General features: G+C 36.8%; 1 long non-coding RNA gene across 1 annotated transcript in view; it reads right to left on the reverse strand.

Annotated features, from left to right (window-relative positions):
• Positions 1–19,128, reverse strand: part of LOC105517079 — a 26,491-nt gene that overhangs the window by 3,205 nt on the left and 4,158 nt on the right. Inside the window, exon 2 of the long non-coding RNA XR_001002607.1 lies at positions 8,806–8,939. This is a non-coding gene — a long non-coding RNA (uncharacterized LOC105517079). The remainder of the gene's footprint in view (positions 1–8,805; positions 8,940–19,128) is intronic.

Below are 19,128 nucleotides of genomic sequence, written 5' to 3' on the forward strand. Positions count from 1 at the left end.
ACACATTGTCTCTATTTCATAACCCTTTCCCTCTACTCACTAAACTCTTCCTCTCTACCCACAAACACTACAGGACGTTCTTTATTTGAATACAGTGAAACTGACTCTGTAAGCTGCCCCTTCCTTACTGATAAACAACTTTTTCCAATGTTAGGTCCTTTCAATTTGTTTCAATTTAAGATTTTGAAATAGTTTGAATGCTGTTGGAAATGATACTTTCTGTTATAGAAAACAATCCATTGGAACATTATTCTTGAATGAAAAAAAGGTTATATATTTCCTCTTAAAATAAGATTAATTCCTCTAAAAAGTAATTTTGTAGGAGAAATATTAAGAAACACTATCATCTGAATTTTCACATCTCATATTTCCAGTGTCCTGCTAAATCTAAAACAGATTCTTTTATTTTCTTTAAAAAATATTTAAAAAGAACAAGTGTCTTTGCAAGACAGGAAAAAAAGTATAGACTTAAACATACAAAAAATTACTGCCTTTTTTTAACCACTTGGATACATGTGTTTTAATAGTAGATTTGTTTACATCATCAAATTCTTTCTATCTTTGCTATATTGGTTTTTCAAAAGTAGACCCTAAATATTATTCCTACTAAGTTTCAGAAATACACAAATAGATATAATATTTTCTGTCCTGAACTGTTAGAATAACCTCTCATGTGATCATATAAACACCAGCCACATTCTAGTTCAAAACGCTTTGGAATTGAAAAGCAGTTTTCAGTTCCTACTTGTAGGTGGGTGACAAAGTCTTTAGGCTTGTTAGGGCTAAAAGCGCCACACACTTTTTGAAGATAAATTAGTTTCATTTTTGTTACCGTATTGCCAGCTTCTCTTCCAAATTACATTTTTAATAAATTTGATCTATAGCCATTTTGAAGGGTGAAAGCCCATAAACACACCTTTCTGCTTTAATTGCCTTTATAAAGCACTTACTCAAAAGGGCAGATTTTCTTCCCAATAGTACCACCAGTTTTTACAAGTGAATCTGCCTGCCTCTCAGGATAAACTGAAACTCACTGCTAAAAATGAATCCTGTACTGTGGGGTGTTAATATATTCGTTCACACAAATTTTTATTGCAACAAAAAGGAAAATAATTGCCTTTTCAAGGAGGTTGTATGACATTAACAGGTAACATTTATATTCCAATTTATTTACAATTATATTCTACATATCATGGTCCCATTGTCAGATCAATGCTGTTTGTGACTTGCAGGCAGTTAAAAAACCACACCCTTTGTCATAGAACAACAGGCTTGAGCAAGTTTGCTACTGGGCACTGAGCCACATGAATCCATGGATCTTTCTCTTCTCTATTTGTGTGTACACTCCTCCCTGGGTGATCTCATCCAGAGTCATGAACTTGCATTCCATCTACACACCCATGCCTCTGTCGTTTGGATCTCTACTCTCATCTCTCCCTGAGTTCAGACTTGCACCACCTACTGGCTCTTCACTTTGACCAGCTAACTGATGCTCAAATTCAACGTATCGAAAGCAGAACTCTTAAGTCTTCCTGCAACCTGTCTTCCCCATCTCAGTCCCTAGCGTCAACATTTCATACTAGGGCCCAAAGCCTTGTAGAAATCTGTGACTCCTCTTTATCTCCCACATCCCTCATCTATTAGCAACTCCAGTGGTCTCTAACTGCATAATACAAACATGTACACACAGAATCTGACCATGTCTCAACATCTATTCTGTGACTACTCCAATTAAGCCACAATCTTCTCTCACCTGGATGGTAACATACTACTGAAGGGGTTCTGTGGCTCTGATAATTCTCTAAACACCGGCTATAGTGAAATATATTCACATATTTTAAAATGTGAATTAGGTAATTTCTCAGCCTTGCTCAAGACTGGCCAATGGTCTCTATCACACTCAGAATGAAATCCAAGCCCCATGGGCTACAATGGCACATGTGAGGCAATCCTTACACCTTATTGCTCATCTCACCCCACTTTCCCCCTCATGCATATTGCTCTAGCCATGTTCACTGACCTTCATGCTGTCTGTGAACAAACCAAGCCCACTCCTGCCTCAGGCCTTTGTACTTTCTCTTCTCTCTGTCTGGAACACTCTTCCCCAGGTTTTTGGATGGCTCACTTTCCTACTTCATTCATATTTCGGCTCAAATGTCAATTCCTCCGGAAGGCCTTTCCTTTCTAATCTAGCATCTTCTACTCCATCTGTCACTCTGTAATTGTGCCCTTATAACATTTTTTTTTCTATGTAGGTCTTATTGCTCTCTGAACTTTCATTATACTTATTTATTTTTCTATTCATTTATAGATTTTTTCTTGTCTCTCCCAGCAGAAGGTTGGCTCCATGAAAGATAGGAGCTAGTCTCTTTTCTTCCCCACTGGATCCCTTTTGATTTCTGCATCCTTTGAAGAAACAAATAAATCTTCCCACATGGGGATATTCAATTCCACTACGGTGTAGACAGCCACTAGGTATGGGATGTGAAAGGTATAAAGTAAACTCAGACACTGAAATACTAGGCCCAAGTCAGCAGATGCACTTCCTGCCTCAGTCACGATTTCCTCAGCAATTGCAAGAATGTGGGAGGGGAGAAAGAGGGAAGTAAAGAAAGAAGTGTTGAGGCGTTGGCATTCTGGGATGAATACTAAGAATATGTGGGGCAAAAAAAATTTCTGTGAACATCTCACTTCCAATAACACATAAGAAAGCAATTGAGTCAAACTGGAAAGTGAAAATCAGAAATTCATGATTTTTAAAAAAAGTTTCTGATTTCCCATACAAACTCAGAAGTCATTACATTTTAGCAGTTGTAAATATTGCTAGGAAGCATTTTGACAATGCAGACTTTTGAGCCTCTGGGATTTGGGTTTGTTCTCCAGAGGATTCCAATGCAGGTGGTCCATGCACATGTTTTGAAGAATGGGGACTGGGAGCAGTGAGTGCTCTAAACTATTTTATTTCAATAAAGAAAGGAGAAATATTTTCTAGCTTCCTTTTGATGCACAATAAAAATATTTTTTTTTCACATATTTATTTATTTATTATTTTACTTTAAGTTTTGGGTACATGTGCAGAAGGTGCAGGTTTGTTACATAGGCATACATGTGCCATGGTGGTTTGCTGCACCCATCAACCCATCATCTAGGTTTTAAGCCCTGCATGGATGTCTTAACGCTCTCCCTCCCCTTCCCCTCCACTCACCGACAGGCCTCAGCGTGTTATGTTCCCCTCCCTGTGTCCGTGTGTTCTCATTGTTTAACTCCCACTTATGAGTGAGAACATGCAGTGTTTGGTTTTCTGTTTCTGTGTTAGTTTACTGTGAATGATGGTTTCCAGGTTCATCCATGTCCCTGCAAAGGACATGAGCTCATTCATTTTATGGCTGCATAGTATTCCATGGTGTATATGTGCCACATTTTTTTTATCCAGTCTATCAGCGATGGGCATTTGTGTTGGTTCCAAGTCTTTGCTATTGTAAATAGTGCTGCAATAAACATACGTGTAGATGCACGATAAAAATATTTTTAAGATCATCTATGAAAACATCAATCTTGGCTGATTTATTTCAACATATTCACAAGGCATTATTTTCATAAACTTATAATCAATTTTCAAGAATGTCATTAAAACAGTTTTAGCATTGCCTCAGCCCCTCCATTGGTGAAAACTAGGACGATTACAGCATCTATATCACATGATTATTCAAACATGTTAAGTGATGGAAACACTTAGAAAAGTGCCTGGCCTATAGTAATCTCAGTAAATATGGCAATTGTTATTATTATTACTAATTGAAATCATGCTCTACAAAACTTTTAAAGTTTCATTCATTTGACTATAATCTTAATTGGTTTACAACAGCTTTTGCTTAGGGTATAAACTGACATCTAAATTTTTATACATTCTGGTTAGGCACATAAATATTCTGTATCAGAAAAATCACAAAGTTTGCCTCAGTCTGTGTGATAATTAACTCAATTTTAATCTCTAAGGGTGAACTGAAATAGGTATTTCTTTTGAATCCACACTGCTAAACTTTTAAAAGTCATGAATTTTTACAGTAAAAAATCAGGAAATGCAGAAAAATATTACCTATAATATTACCTGTAATCCATTAATATATTCCATGAAAAATGTCATCTTATGGTGTGTATAAATTTTTTTATTGAAACAAAGTCTCATTTTGTTGCCCACTCTGGTGAGCAGTGGCACAATCAACTCACTGCAATCCCCACCTCCTGGGTTTAAGCAATTCTCATGCCTCAGCTTCCTGAGTAGATAGCACTACAGGTGCCCGCCACCACGCCCTGCTACTTTTTATATTTTTAGTAGAGACGAGGTTTCACCGTGTTGGTCAGGCTGGTCTCAAACTCCTGACCTCAGATGATCCACTTGCCTGTGCCTCCCAAAGATTACAGGCGTGAGTCACCGTGCCCAGCTGCATAAAAAATTTTTATAAAAGTAATGCCAAAACTTTACATATGTCTTATTTTTTTCAATAAAATAGACTTAAAAATTTATTCTATGTTAATTTTCACTTTATTAATCTCATTGTTCAATTATGTGACTCCTGGAAATTAAAAAGACGGTGTGTCTTTGTAGACAAAGTGCAGGCACTATTTCATCAGGGGGAAAAGAGGGAAAGTACGGTGCCCTGATATAAATCCGTCAGTGTGGCCTTCCAGGATTCCTCAAGGAATGAAAATTTTCCAGGTATACGACCCCCAGAGTGATCTTTGACAGCAAGTGTGTCCTACCTAGAGCTTCCTAATGGAACACTTAAACGATAACTGCTAGTTTAATTATGCGCAATGCGATAACATTTGAATAGCGGCAAAAGAGAAGTCAAGTAATACTTAATCTGCTTTAATTATGTATTATTTTAGAAGGGGATATTTTCTTAACAGGAACTCTCACTCAAAATTGCAGCTTTGTGCTTTTAGCATAGATATTTAACGCACAGCCGTTACTGAGTAGTCACGTGGTCAGACGTACCTTTGCATAATATTGTAGAGAATTCTCTTTTAACTGACGAGTGAGTTGAAATCATGCCAACATTTCTTTCTTCCTTTTAAAAAAATTGTTGCAGGCTTGTGCTCTACAGACAATAACACCCATCCTTCAACTATACAGCTTCAATATAATTGTATTTCCCTTTATTTCTCACTTTTATGTCTTTGTTTTGAAAGGCAATGGTGTGTAGATAAAAGCTTAGGAGTAAGATAGACAGTAAATTGAATTTCACCTCTCTATTTGTTTACTGTGTGACCTTGGGCAAGTTGTTTAACCTGCCTAATTCTCAATTCTCTAATGTGTAAAATGGAGATGATGACATATTTTATAATTCTGTTGTGAAATTTGAATAATAAGAAGCATAGAGATCATCTGTCACCTTATGCTGTCTCAATATAAGTCTCTTTCCTTTCCTTTTATTGTATTGTACTTTTCTACATATTTCATTGTGTACTTGTCACATATTTTAAATTTCCTCATCTCTTTTGCTTTCATTATTTCCAGGATGATCTCAGCGACATAAGATACATCTGGGCCCATCCGACTTACCAGTCTCTCACTCTCTTTCTTTTTGCTTTTTGTTTTTTCATCTTTACATTTACTTTCTTTCAAATTGAACATGTTTTTTCTTTGGAGAAAATCTGAAGGTGTCATATACAAGTACATAACAAACAGCTTCACCTCAGTCCCTTATCATTTTAATTTATTTTTCGTCTTCCTACGGTGATGGCTCTAGACCTGATATATAGCATATTCATATGTGTTCCCAACTTATCTAACAAACCATCTCCTTGCAAGTTTTTCTTGACCTAAATGGTATAAAACAGCCTTAGCTGTGTTCTTTGTCATGATACCAGAATACAATCCACTGAATACCTTATGGCCGAGGACTGCATGGGCCACATCCTGCCTCTTGTCAGACTAGCATCTTTTCCTGGAAAATCAATTTTATCAGGACAGTGATGTTTGTCACTTCCAGTTCTTCATACCTTCTCAAACATCCTTTAAGAATATGATCACAGCATTCTTTTATTGTGTTAGTTATTTCACTATTACTTATGATTTTTTTAGGTGAGATAAGGTATACAGTTTAGGGTCAGTCCACGGGGACTGAGGACACCTCTCTTTTTCAACTCACTGGTTATCCAGTCTCCAGGCTGTGGAGTGAGGTCTCACATTCAATCACTGGATTTTTCATCTTGGGCTTCTTTTCTGTTGGGAAGCCATACAATTTTCTTTAAATGTCTTTTCTTAAAATTGAAACAGTTAAATTATCCAATTTCTTTTCCATATTTTTTCTTTTTTGCCATCCATTTGCACTCTGAACCCATCAACCTCTCCTCTCTTCATGAACACGTAAGATGTTTTAGCATGCGCCTTCATTTTTGCCTTACCCTCCTTTTTTTCTTTCCTTCAGTTTGACTGTACCAATACAAATGGCCCTCATTTTGCTCTCTGATTTATGCGGTAATTCCTCATCCTTGTTTTCCCCTGACTGCTCTCATTAAATGTATCTCAAACTAAAAATATATTCAGGCTATGAATTGTTTGAGCTTAATTTCTTCTTCTCAGAGTGCTTCCTCTAGAACTTTCTCGATGGACTCCGATGTCCTGACAAAGGAACAAAATTTTTCACGCCTTGGATATTTCTTCTAGAATTTGAATCATCTTCTTGTTCTGTAGGAATAAGGTTATCTTCCAAGTGTATTTTCTAATATATGCAGCTTTTAGGGAAGATATTAATGATTTGAAAAGTTGAACTTTTCTTTTTCTCTTACACATAAACTCTCACAGTCCAGTGACTCATCTTTTAGAAGTAATTTTTCAGCCTTTCTGCAGGTATATATATGTAAACATTTTAAATTCTGTATTTGTTTTAGATTGGTTCTATATATTTGCAGCCTTTGTTTAGTTGTATTTACTTTTAGTCCTCTCGATTTTTTTTTCTAAGTAAATCTTATATTCTCTTTAAATGCAGCTGTTTTTCTTCTTTAAAGAAAGGAGACATATCCTTAAATAACCTAGCCATTTGTATTTCTTGGTGCCATTGTCTGAGAGGAAGAGGGGCTGCAGCATTTGCTATAAAATCAAATCTCTCTTTTTCCACAATTGACATCCATAATCATCCGTCTCAGAGTTAGTTCATTTACCTCTGAAATGTTTACATGCCCCGTCAGCTAATGTGATGGTTGCAGATATACTCACTCTCAGTACAGCTATTTCCCAATTTCCAGACTCACAATAAAACAAGTTTATTTAGTTTGAGTTCCAAAGGCTGTAACTCTAGCTTCTGCATTTTAATTATCTGTTTTGATTATCTTCTTTTCAATTGTGATGTGCTCGTATTTATCCTTCAAGATCTTGTGCCAAACCTCTTTTTTCCTTTTCATGATTCCTCATAATCCACAGACTTACGGAAACACAGTATTCCTTCTTGTTTTTCTCTTTTTTGTTTTGAATTTGAGTTTCATTTATTTTGAACTTTCCTTTGATTTATTTAGTGATAATTTTGTCCTTTCCCTTATATATTTTCTTTTTCCTCTATAAACTTCCCCCCAATTTTTGTTCCAATGTACATATTCTCTTTCCTTCTACAAAAATCTTGCTTTTTCTTCTTTTTATTTCTACAGCTCTTGATCATTACTAGATACTTCATTTACTTGTCTTTTATTCTTCTTCCACTATTATGATTTAAATTATTAATTTTTAATCATCTCCTCATCTCTACCTAAAGCTACTTTGAATAATTTTCCATATCAATTGATTCTGGGATTCAATATTTTCGTTGTGTACAATTTTATTATCATGCGCTTTTAGGAATTTTCATAAACACTTCCCCTTCATCACAAAAATTACAGAAGATACAATAACGGCTTAGCAGCTAGTATTATGCAGTGCTTAATAATGTTTAGGAACGGCTTAATACTATTTATGAAAAGCTTTCTATATGCCAGGCCCTCTGCTATGTGTTTTACCTGGCAGAATTCTCTGACTCAGCTACTGTTAGCCTTTCATTTTATAGGGGACAAAACTGAATTTTGCAGAAGCTATCCAGGTTAGGGTTTAGTTTGCTGAGGGTCACACAAGGAGTAAGAGGCAGATCTAGTATTCAACCAGCTAGTCGGACTCCAAAGTCCCCCTCAACCCCTGCCCACCCCTGCCAGGAATAAATCTTCCTCCCAGAGTAAGCTTTATTTAGGCATCATTATAGTGTGGGGCAAGACGTGAAATTAAAGGCCTAGAGAAATCACTTGGATACTGTGACACAGGCCAGACAGCATACAGTGGTGAACACATTCATCCAAGTGGTGCCGCCTGCCCTTCTTCTCCAGCTGAGATCTGCCATGTGCTCGTGAGGATTGGTCAGGATTTGCAAGAGTTCTTAATCAGCCAAGGTAATTAGAAATCCAAGTATTTTGCGTGTGATGTTTCCCATTGGAAAAGTTATATCTCCTTAAAAATTTATACATCATGCTGGCTAACCAAAGACATCTGTATGTGTAATACAATCTGTGGAATTTGACACCTCCATTTAACTGACTCCTAAACCTATTATATCCCATGGATACCATTTTTTCCTCTAGAAAAACATAATTAGGAATATGGTGCCTGTCGCACCTCGATTCTCACCCTGAGAATATGCTCTAGAACCAATGAACTAGGTTCAAATCTCAGCTTTTCCACATGACATTATGTAATTTACTTAACCATTCTGTGCCTCTGTTCTTTGCTTATTAATATAAAAATAGAAATAAAATTGTCTGCATCAGAGAATTTTAAATAGTTGCCTTTAAAAATAATTTTCCCCAGTTTCACTGGAGAGTGGGGGAGTAAAACTTCTCACCTGCCATGCCAACAGTCAGTTCACCATTGGGTTTTTATGAGGATTGAGTAGGTTAATATTTGCATATTTAATAAAATACTGGAAGAATAAGAATAAGAAAAGATCACTAGGCTTTAACTCAGGATCTCTGAAATTTGAATTGAAGTTTTTAATCCACTTGCTATGTAACCTTGGGAGAGTCACCTAAATGCCATTTGTGTCCTCATCTGTAAAAATATATTTTGTTTTGAAAAATATGTGTGTTATCTTATTATCTCAAGGTATTTGAGGATCCCTCATGTCTATTCTTTAGAGAAGCAAAACATCCCATTTTTCCATTGTATAGTACAATGCCAACTCCCGAAGATGTTGCTCTACATGGTCAAAGGGTGAGCATACTGCAGGCAACCAAAGGTCAAGACAAATTTACAAGATCCCTCCATACTGCTGTCACTATCCGGCTTACCAATAGTGCCTTCCTAGTAAGTGTCTATCTGGTCTCAGCAAAATAATACAGAGTCACACAAAGGACATGAGCTTTTGGAGCAGCCTTATGCACACTGAGTTCTATTAATGATGTGGCTATAAAAGGAGGCTGAAGTAGTCATGGCTGAATGTTAATTTAACTACAGCCATATATAGTGCAGTTTGGAGTGTAGGAAGAAAAGGTATCCTATTAATATCTATGAGTGTGTTAGGACTCCCATGTACCAGTCAGGGTGAGTGACATAGCAGTCCTAAAGAACAAACTTTATGAGCCACAAAGTGTTCTTGGAATTGAAGATCTGGGAAAATAATGAATATTTCCCCAAGACTCTTACCTTTGAGAATAGCAATACTGTTCCATAGCATAGTGCTTGATATTATTTAAGAATTAATTTTAGAATGGTTTCTTCTAGTTTTATTGATCAGACGCTGAAGCTGCTTGTTTAAAAGGAATTGTTCGAAAGTGTCTAAGTTGAAGGATTGAGAAAAGTCTTTTGGGTTTATGTTGGCTAGGTCAATGAGAAATAGCTCAACAAGACAGGAAGATAAGAGAAGACCACACTTTGTTAACAAGACTTTCTTTGGTCGCTCATCAACTGTATAATTATTGGAGTCTTCTAATAACATTTACCTTCTGCTTCTCTTTCAGCAGTTTTTGCTTCATATTAAACTTACTTATTTATGTGTCCTCAGATTGTGTGTTGCTTATAGTCAGAAAATGTCTTTGCCCTAGAGTTTCTCTGCACCATCTAGCACGACGTCTTTCAAGTGTGATGAGTGTAAGTGTTTGTTGAATGAACAAAAATACACGTGTGTTTACACAGGTACACATATATACTCATCCTGAGACATTACCTACTTATGTTCCACTGATCTCAATATATGTTTCGGTTCATATGACTCTAATATTCTAATTTCTTTTAGAATAGGTTGAGCCTTGTTTAAAAGAAGAGGGGGTGGTTTACACACACACACACACACACACACACACACACACAGAGAGACTTAGCACACCCTTGGCAGAATTCTTGATCAGTCAAGGCAATTAGAAATCCAAGTATTGTGTATGTGAAGTTTCCCATTAGAAAAGTTGTATCTCCTTTAAAAAAATCATACATTGTGCTGACAAACCAAAGACATATGCACGTGTAATACAATCTGTGGGATTAGACACCTCCATTTAGCTGACTCCTAAACCTCTTATAACCCATGTATACCATTTTTCCTTACCCCAAAGAATTCATCAAATCAAAATCCACAGAAATCTGAAGGAACTGAAACTTTTTAAATTCAGTCTCTAATTAATATTCATAGATCTATGGTATACAATATTTGATTACAAAGTCATTTAAAATGGATTAATGGAACAAAAGCTTTATGGTTACTAATAAAAACTAAATGTACATTATGATCATTAAATAATAGAAATTCCTAGAAACCTGATTGTATATATATAGGAAAACTAATGCAAAACTACAAAGTTTCAAAGGTGATTTTTTGAAAAAAAAAAAATTCATAACCAAACATCATTTCCCTTGATAGATTTGCTGCCCATGGTAATGGAGTCAAATACCTGCAGAAGAACATAATCAAAATTCAAAGGAAAGTAAGGAGTAGCAGGTTTTTTAAAAGGAATGTTGTTTGCAATCCTGTTGTTACTCATTCTTGTTGATAATTGATTTTGTGCTTAAATCTCACAAGAATAAACAGTTTTTAGCAATGCTTTAAATTCTTAGCGTTTTCTAGGAAGCAGTTGTGATCAGTGAATCAGATCTGACTTAATCTGATGAGTGAGTATTCTTTTCAATAGAAAAGCCAAGAAGCGCTGGATACTATTCGAATGCTTCCTAAACCCTATTTCAACACTTCTCAAATTGAACTTACTCTTTTCCTCCAGTTATGTCCTCTTCCTTTTATGTCTGGTGTCTCTATCAATACATTACCTTCCTTCTAATCACCAGAGCTAGACAGTCCTGGTTATTGTTGATACATTCTTTCTCATCCACAGCCACATTTAATAGATCAATTATCCTCTGAAAACTCTTTCCTGCCTTGCTTTTCCCACTGCCACTAGTTCAAGCCTTTGTCATCTTTTTCCTACTACACTAACATCTCACTGACCCTTCCCTCTCAATTCAATGTTCTATAATACCACTGGATTTATCTTCCGAAAACACTAATAAGCTTACATTGCTTCCCAGGTAAAAAAAAAAAAAAAAAAAAATAGAAGAAATGATTTCTAAAAGCACAGATGTCTCTCCATTTCAATCTGGGTGCCAGCAGGCATATTTTGTTTAGTCCATGGTCTAAAATTTTTTTGATTGGTCAACATTTAATAATTTGTAGAATCAACTTATGATATTTACTGCTTTTCTTGAAAAAGAGCAACCAGCAATGGTAGGTTGGCATTTCTCCCTTTGGACTGATTTGCTGTCCCCACATATTCCTGCAAATGTAAGGTTTCTCTATGTCACTACAGTCCCCGTCACTCCCTGTTGTCCCCATGTCCTCTTAGCAATGACAACTTCTGTTGCTTTCACTTGTCATATCTTTTTTCACTGTAGTTTTTCTTATCTCCAACCCACTTCCTGCTACTATATGAGAATGTCCATGTTTCTTAGCACAGCATTCAAGGCCCTTATATGTTGGATTCATTATCCTCTCCTCATTTTATCTTCCTCTATATCCCACTTTGTATTTTAGCCATATTAGACTGCCACCTGTTCCTAGAACATGTATGAGCTGGGGGTTTCAAGTACAGATGGACTCAGACTGTTTGGGGTCAAATTTCAATCTTTATTAGCTCTGTTATCTTGCATAAACTACCTAACCTCTCTGTGGCCTGGGTATTTCATTTTTGTAGTGGAGATGTTGGTTCCTACCTTCTACAGTTATGATACTGATTTAAGAGAGTTAATACATAGGAAACTTTTGGCACTTAATAAATGCTCAGTAAATTTTAGGTATTGTTAATTTCCCACCAAATATTTTACTCATGAAGTTCCATCAGTTGAGCGTATCTTTTTTTGTTTTGTTTTTTGCCTGGTGCACTTCTACCTCTTTAATGGTCAACTTAAGTGCTACATTTGGGAAATGTTTTCAATTTCCCCCATCAGAATTAATGACTCCTTTTGTTTATGTAAATATTCATAGCGTAATTTGGTTATACCTCTTTTATGGATTTACCATATCTCCCACTGGATTTTCAGCAACTTCAAGGAAAGGAGCAGATCTTACATGTGACTCTATGTTCTGAATATCTAGATGAGTGCTGTACAAATAGTAAATGTTCAGAAAAAGTATTGCTTGAAGAAAAGTGAATTTATAAGCTTGTCTTTGATGAATCAAGTAATTAGAAGCTGAGTGAATCTTAAAGAGAATTATGTACAATTCACTTACTGGAAAAGTGGAAAAAAACACCTAAATGGATGTGGAAATTAAGTAATTTTACTATGGACAATTAATGAAGTAGAACAAGGACTAGACCACCAACACCATCACCCTGAACTTGCACTTCTGTTTTTTGTTTGTTTTTAAAGAAAGGTATTAATGAGGAGCCCCTACATTACAATAAGAGTGGGGTCATGCCGGCAGGTCTCCTGGAAGGTAATTGTCTGTCAATGTTATGCCAGCAAACACATGTCAGGATGAAGATGGTGGCAACAACCATATTGCTGAGGGACTATAATTTATAAGGTACAAACTTGCCATTGCCAGCATCTCTTCTGTGCAGCAGACTTGTACCATCTTCCCACTCTTCTCAAATCACTCATTCATATGCTGCCCTTATTTCCACTCAGAGGACATGAGCTGGGGAGGGAACTTGAGGGTAGGGAGCCTTTTTCAATCTATTTTGTGGCTCCAGTATCTAGAAGATTTCTCAGCAAGTTATAAACACTCAGTGGATTTATTTTTTTTTTTCAATAAATCTGTGGAACAAAAGTCTCAAGAAGTAGAACACGGAGCTATGGAGATAAATCACAAGATAGAGTCAACAATTTGCTAGGCTCATGTAACGACTTATTGCTGAGGACTCACTGCTGTCTGTTCATAACACTTATCTACCTTTCTTTATACTCCGTACTGGACCCAATAGATAGAAATGATTAATTCCCAGTAGAACTTTTCTGTGTGTGCTCTAGGCTATTTTTGTCCACTTTCTATTATAAATTTAGTTTGCCACTACACCCAATTTTTTTCTTTTCCTGCTGTGGGCACTATTACAATACCTAAAAACTCTCAATTTAAGTAGCAGTTTGTGGTTTCTCCCAAAACTAAGAGCCAGCATATAACAGCAAGAGGAGATATTTCAACAGTAGCTGATCACAAAATAGTGTTAATCTTGAGACCACATCTATATCTTAAAGTGTTCTTGTGCACATAGGTTAAAAAAACGCATCCATGTAGGATGGTTAGATTCAAAAGCCTAGAAGGTATAAGTTTAGAGAAACTGTGAGTACTGAAAAATTTAAAAGAAATTGGAACCTCAAGGTTTGAGTGGAAAGCCTATTTCTTTGCAGAAGGCAGGGGAAGGTGGCGGGGGCTTGTGAATGCTTTTTATTTTCAGCCTCCGATGCTCTCATAAGAAAGAAAACCCAAGACTAGGTGAGAATTGTGTGGCTTCATTTTGTCAAAACATATTGCTACTTATAAGATTAGGGATGCTGCCAATAAAATATTTCTTCAACCCCCGAGGTTCTACAAGAATAGACTCTTGGATAAGATTATTGTTAACAGCACAAGTGTTGATATAGCCACGAGTTAATAGCTACTGGCAAACAGCAGCCTTTTTTGTTCTGTGTGAATAATTCTTCCTCTACTACTCTGCCAAACTAAGCACATTTGGTGTGTTTTCAAAGTGGCACAGAGGAGGTCAATTCATTAATCATTCTCAAATAGTGGGAAACATAGACTCCTGTCTAGGAAGCCACTGGAAATGCAGTCTTTTCTGTTTTCCATTTTTAGTTAGTAGGTGATATTCTTTCCCTTAAAAATTTCTTCCTTCTTTGTCCTACTTCCTCAATGTCCTATACATTTCTCATCTCTTTATGTGAGAATTCAAATGAACGGATTATTTTTAAGTAGAGAATTGAGTGGGATTTGATAAAAATAGGATATTTTGTTTTTAATCATGTTTTACTCTATTTACATATAGTGTGTAAAATACTTGGCCAAAATGAATTTTTCCAAATTTTACTCCACTAAAAAAGTCACTTCCTTGGGCACGATGTATGCTCAGTGTTAGGTAACCACACATCTATCTCAGGTAGATGGGACATAGATGAAGCTAATTTGAATATCACCCCCTCTCCATCCTAGCCTGACCTCACAAGCATGGGATTTGGCGGCAGATAGACTTGGGTGGATGTCTGGCTCCAATTCTTGCTAAATATGAGACATTGGCTTACAAAACTTCTCAAAGCTTTGCTTTCCTCTCTCTAATCTGGGTCTAATTGTACAACCTATCTCTCAGAAGAGTTGTGAGGCTACATTTGATTATGTATGTCAAATATCTCAGCAGAAAGAGGAAATTTCCTCCTAGTTTTCTCCTTTCTTTCCTTCTCTCCCCTCCCTCTTTATTCTTTTTCCTCCTCTCTTTCTTTCTTTTCTTCCCTTTCCTTTCTTCATCCTCCTTTCCTTTGTTCTCATCTCCCATATCTGAAATGCATCCCTTTGCTCTACTTTCTCATATGAATTCCACTAGAAAATGATTCATACGTATTTTAATTGATTAGGAGTCTGTAAACAAATAAAAAACAAGGGACTTTTTCCTCTAACCTGAATTCTATTTACATAGAAAATAAACTAATTTTTTAGTATAGAATTTTTTTTTTCCCTGAGGCTTCTAGCTGGAAAGGACTTCAGATTTTGGATGACACTGACACAGCTGGCTCTTTTGTTTGGTGGAGAGAATTATAGAGCTGAACACTGAGTGTAATATCAGATGGAATTCAAGAGCCTTTCCTCTCTGCTCTCTGGATCTCCATGAAATATCCTGTTTGTTTTGAGGGTCAAAGTGAGTTCTACTCAGTAATTGAATGCAGAGCATAAAATCCTTGCCCATTTTCGATTCAAAGCTTCCAAAGCTGATCAGGCAACAGACCTCTGACATTTTGTTTGTTTTCATGTGAATATAAAACTCAAATATTTAATTGATTGTAGGCCTCTATAATACGTAGTTTGTCTTCATTTACAAGCATCTCCCTCCCTCTCCCCTTACCTGTGCTCTGAGTGCCCGGCTTTCCTGCAGTCCTCAGCCTTCTTTGTCTTCACCAAAGCCCACAGTACACTTGTCTAATCTTTTGCATGCTCATTATTCAGAATGGGCAAGCAAACAAATCCACTTGGGAAAACACTTTTTAAAATTTAATTTTGTCTTATTTCCAGTGCTCCTTCCTGCAATTATCTTTCCTGTGTCAACATGTTCTGACGTCCTTCAGGTTGTAAATTTGATGCATGGTCACATTTCTCAAAGTATAACGCCCGATTCTCTTAATGGTCTTCTGAGAAAGAATCTGAAAGTTCTTTCTAGTTAAGTTACATCCAGTTACTCGACTAAATATCCCAGGTGTTCACTGGCTTAGGTGCTAAAGACATCACCCTTTCACGTTTCCCCAGAGATATGATGCATACTAATTTTGGCTTGATCATCCAAGTAGCAATTGGACATCATTGTAAACAGTTGTCTCCAAAGAGACCTGGCTGGCCCATGTGTGACCCCAATGTACTCTCTTGTTCTTCAGTTGCCTTTAGGTTTCTCCAGACACTTCCTATATTTGCAGTTGATTTTCTTTCGTTTCTTCACCATTAGTTTCTTAGGCCTATATCTGCTCAACTCTTTATCACTTTCTTTTCCATTTTTTATGAGTATTTATGCTCATTACAAAGAGCATAAATGTGCTTCTTGTGCTTCTTACAAAGATAAGGCAAATATGAATAATCTTACTATTTAAGAAGCACACAAAAATGACAATCAATGGAAAAGATAGCTCAGTCTAGGAATACAAATGGATTCTTTCATGACACCAAACACACTTGAAGGCAGGGCTGCAGTGCTATTCCCGTCTCTCTGTCTAGGCCCTAACACAGTACCAGCTACAGAGTAGGAGCTTTGTAACTGGTTAATGGACGGCTAATGGACTGCAGTGTGGATTCCCCTTCTTTTCTTAAAATCAGAGCCTAACACAGGCACAGTGAGATGTTTGCTATGTAGGTGATGATTTCATATTAGGACAAGATTGCCTTTATTTGGAGCAGCTTAAGGGATATTCTATACTTGGGAATTCAATTATACATAATTAGATATAAAATGGTAGTCATGCACACCTATGCAATTAACACAATAATGGATCGGTAAAAATTTGTGGTTATGTGACGCTTCAGAATTTAGGATTCAGTCCCTATAAGAAGAGTCTTCAAAGGTAGAACAGCATTTTCAGGACTGAAAACCTCACGTCGTGGGGTTCTTTTGACTCCCCAGATGCTGGTCATAGGCCCAGGATTTTTAGCTTTTACACTCTCTAGCTGTAGAAACTTGAGGAACCAACCACTCTGGGCCTTACTTTTGCCATTCATAAACGAATAAACATTAAAAACTACCTCAATTAGATGATTTCCTTGGAAGGGTGTTTATATATTGTTTGATTTATTGAGTTATGGGTTAAGCATTTAGTTATGTGAAACATTTAGTTATGTGAGGCATTTAAAACAATGACTGGCAAATAGTAAGCACATAATATTAGCTCTTGTTGTAGTTATTACTAGTAGTAGCATTACTGAATTGGTGCCATGGGTATGTGGCCCACACAAGGAGAGGTATGCCTTGGTAATAGTTTCTACTCAATAATTAGGAAGAGCATCAATCCATGAGATAACTACATCCCTTTACATTCCTTGTTCATAGGAGCTACACAATACTTTTGCAATAAAATGTGCCTTAAAAATTTTTTTTGGCATTACTTGTGGGGGATCAACACAACCCCCACTTTTTCCCTACCATGTTCTTCCCAATAACAGAAAATAGCTTCTAAACTCTCACTGTACTTTAGAAAATGCAAAGAGACTATTTTTCAGGCAAAATTATACATTTTCTGCGGCTTCTACATGTTTTCTGGTAGCTGTCTCAGAACCTACTGCCAGACTTAAGGACATTCTTGAAGTGGGTGCAGTAATGGAGGATAAAGCAGGAATGAAAATTCTCTGAGCATTGCTGTTTGTGTGTGGTCCCTCCTTTCCCCAGAGCCCCACCCTGCTGCTCTAGGAGACTTGCCAATAGCATTTTACCAAAGGGAAAGAATCTCCAGAGTGGCATTTCCCTCCTTAAAATGTGAGAAAAATCTGCCTAGAGAGGAGAATTTCAGGGCTGATGGAAGGGGTGGAATGGAGGAGGTATTCTAAATTTCTTATTGTCAGTTTCCAAGAGACTCCTCTCCATTCTCATAAATAGCCAAAGTGCTCATGTAAGAAGGGGAAATGACATTCATTCAGCTGTTCATCAAACATTCATTGAGGATCCAAGCAATAAAATGCGGTGGCAAGAGGAAAAAAATGCTACACAGTCCCTCTTCTTAAAGTAGTGAGGAAAAGAGGAACTGTATAACTGAAACATAATAGCTAAGTCTTTAAAATATAAGGCATGAGAAGAGAAAGTCCTAGTAGGTCCTGAGTGAGGCAAGGAAGGTGTCAAAGAGGCAAAGGCCTTCTAGGCAGAGGAACAACAAATTTGAAGATGGAAGCGACTGAAGCAGCATAGTTTTTAGGGAGCTAAAGGTGGAAGCTAAAGAGGCCACACACAGGTGTGAGTTGAGAGGCAAGGCTGCACAGGTAGGCAAGGAAGGTATGTGTGAAGTTCACTTGACATGCTAAAGCATTTGGGAGTTTTTAAAATTGTCCAATGGGAAGCTATTAAATAATTTTAAGTAAGAAAAAAAGTTAATTCTATTTTGCATTTTAGAAACATGATGCCAGCAAGAGTTTTAGGACCAGATTGTTTATACGAGTGAGTGTTTTGGGGGGCTTGGGTGCACTTAGGATATACTGATCAAATAGTAGTGTATGTATTCGACTGAGAAATGATGCAGCCCTGAACTATGCCAAGAAACGGGGGATGCAAAAGATAAGATGGTGTAAAATGTGAAAAGGAAGTCCAGAATGAATATCTGATCCTGACCTGGGCTCTCAGGTAGATGGTGATGCTTATAACCTGATACAGAAGGGTGGGTTGGGCTGGGAGAGAATAGCTCCATTTTGTTCTTGTTCAGTTTGAGCAAGCGCTGGAACATTCACACAGGCAGACAGCAGACGTGCTCATCAAAAGCATTTTTGCTGCTTATTGGATTATCAGGATGGACATGCATGGGCTAATTAATGTGCTCCAATGTGAGCTGTAGAAAAATGGAATGAGCAATAAATTGAGTCGTCATATAGCCAGCACTGTATAGAAGGTGAGAACATGGACCCTAGAGCGACAGTGCTTACATTCAATCTCCATCCTCATAACTTAACAACTGTTCAACCTTGAGCAAATTGTTTAGCTTCTCTGAGTCTCAGTGTTATCTTTAAAACGAAGACAATAGCAGTATCTGCTATAACCCCGTTATCAATAGTGAATAAATTAATGCCTATAAAGTGTCTGGACCAGTGAGTCACACAAAATTAAGTAATAGTATTGTTAGAGATTTTTCCCTTTCTTTCTCTCTCTCTCTCTCTCTCTCTCTCTCTCTCTCTCTTTCTTTCTTTCTTTCTTTCTTTCTTTCTTTCTTTCTTTCTTTCTTTCTTTCTTTCTTTCTTTCTTTCTTTCTTT

The sequence above is a fragment of the Colobus angolensis genome, unplaced genomic scaffold, assembly GCF_000951035.1.
Source record: "Colobus angolensis palliatus isolate OR3802 unplaced genomic scaffold, Cang.pa_1.0 Scaffold3, whole genome shotgun sequence".
Classification (NCBI taxonomy): Eukaryota; Metazoa; Chordata; class Mammalia; order Primates; family Cercopithecidae; genus Colobus; species Colobus angolensis.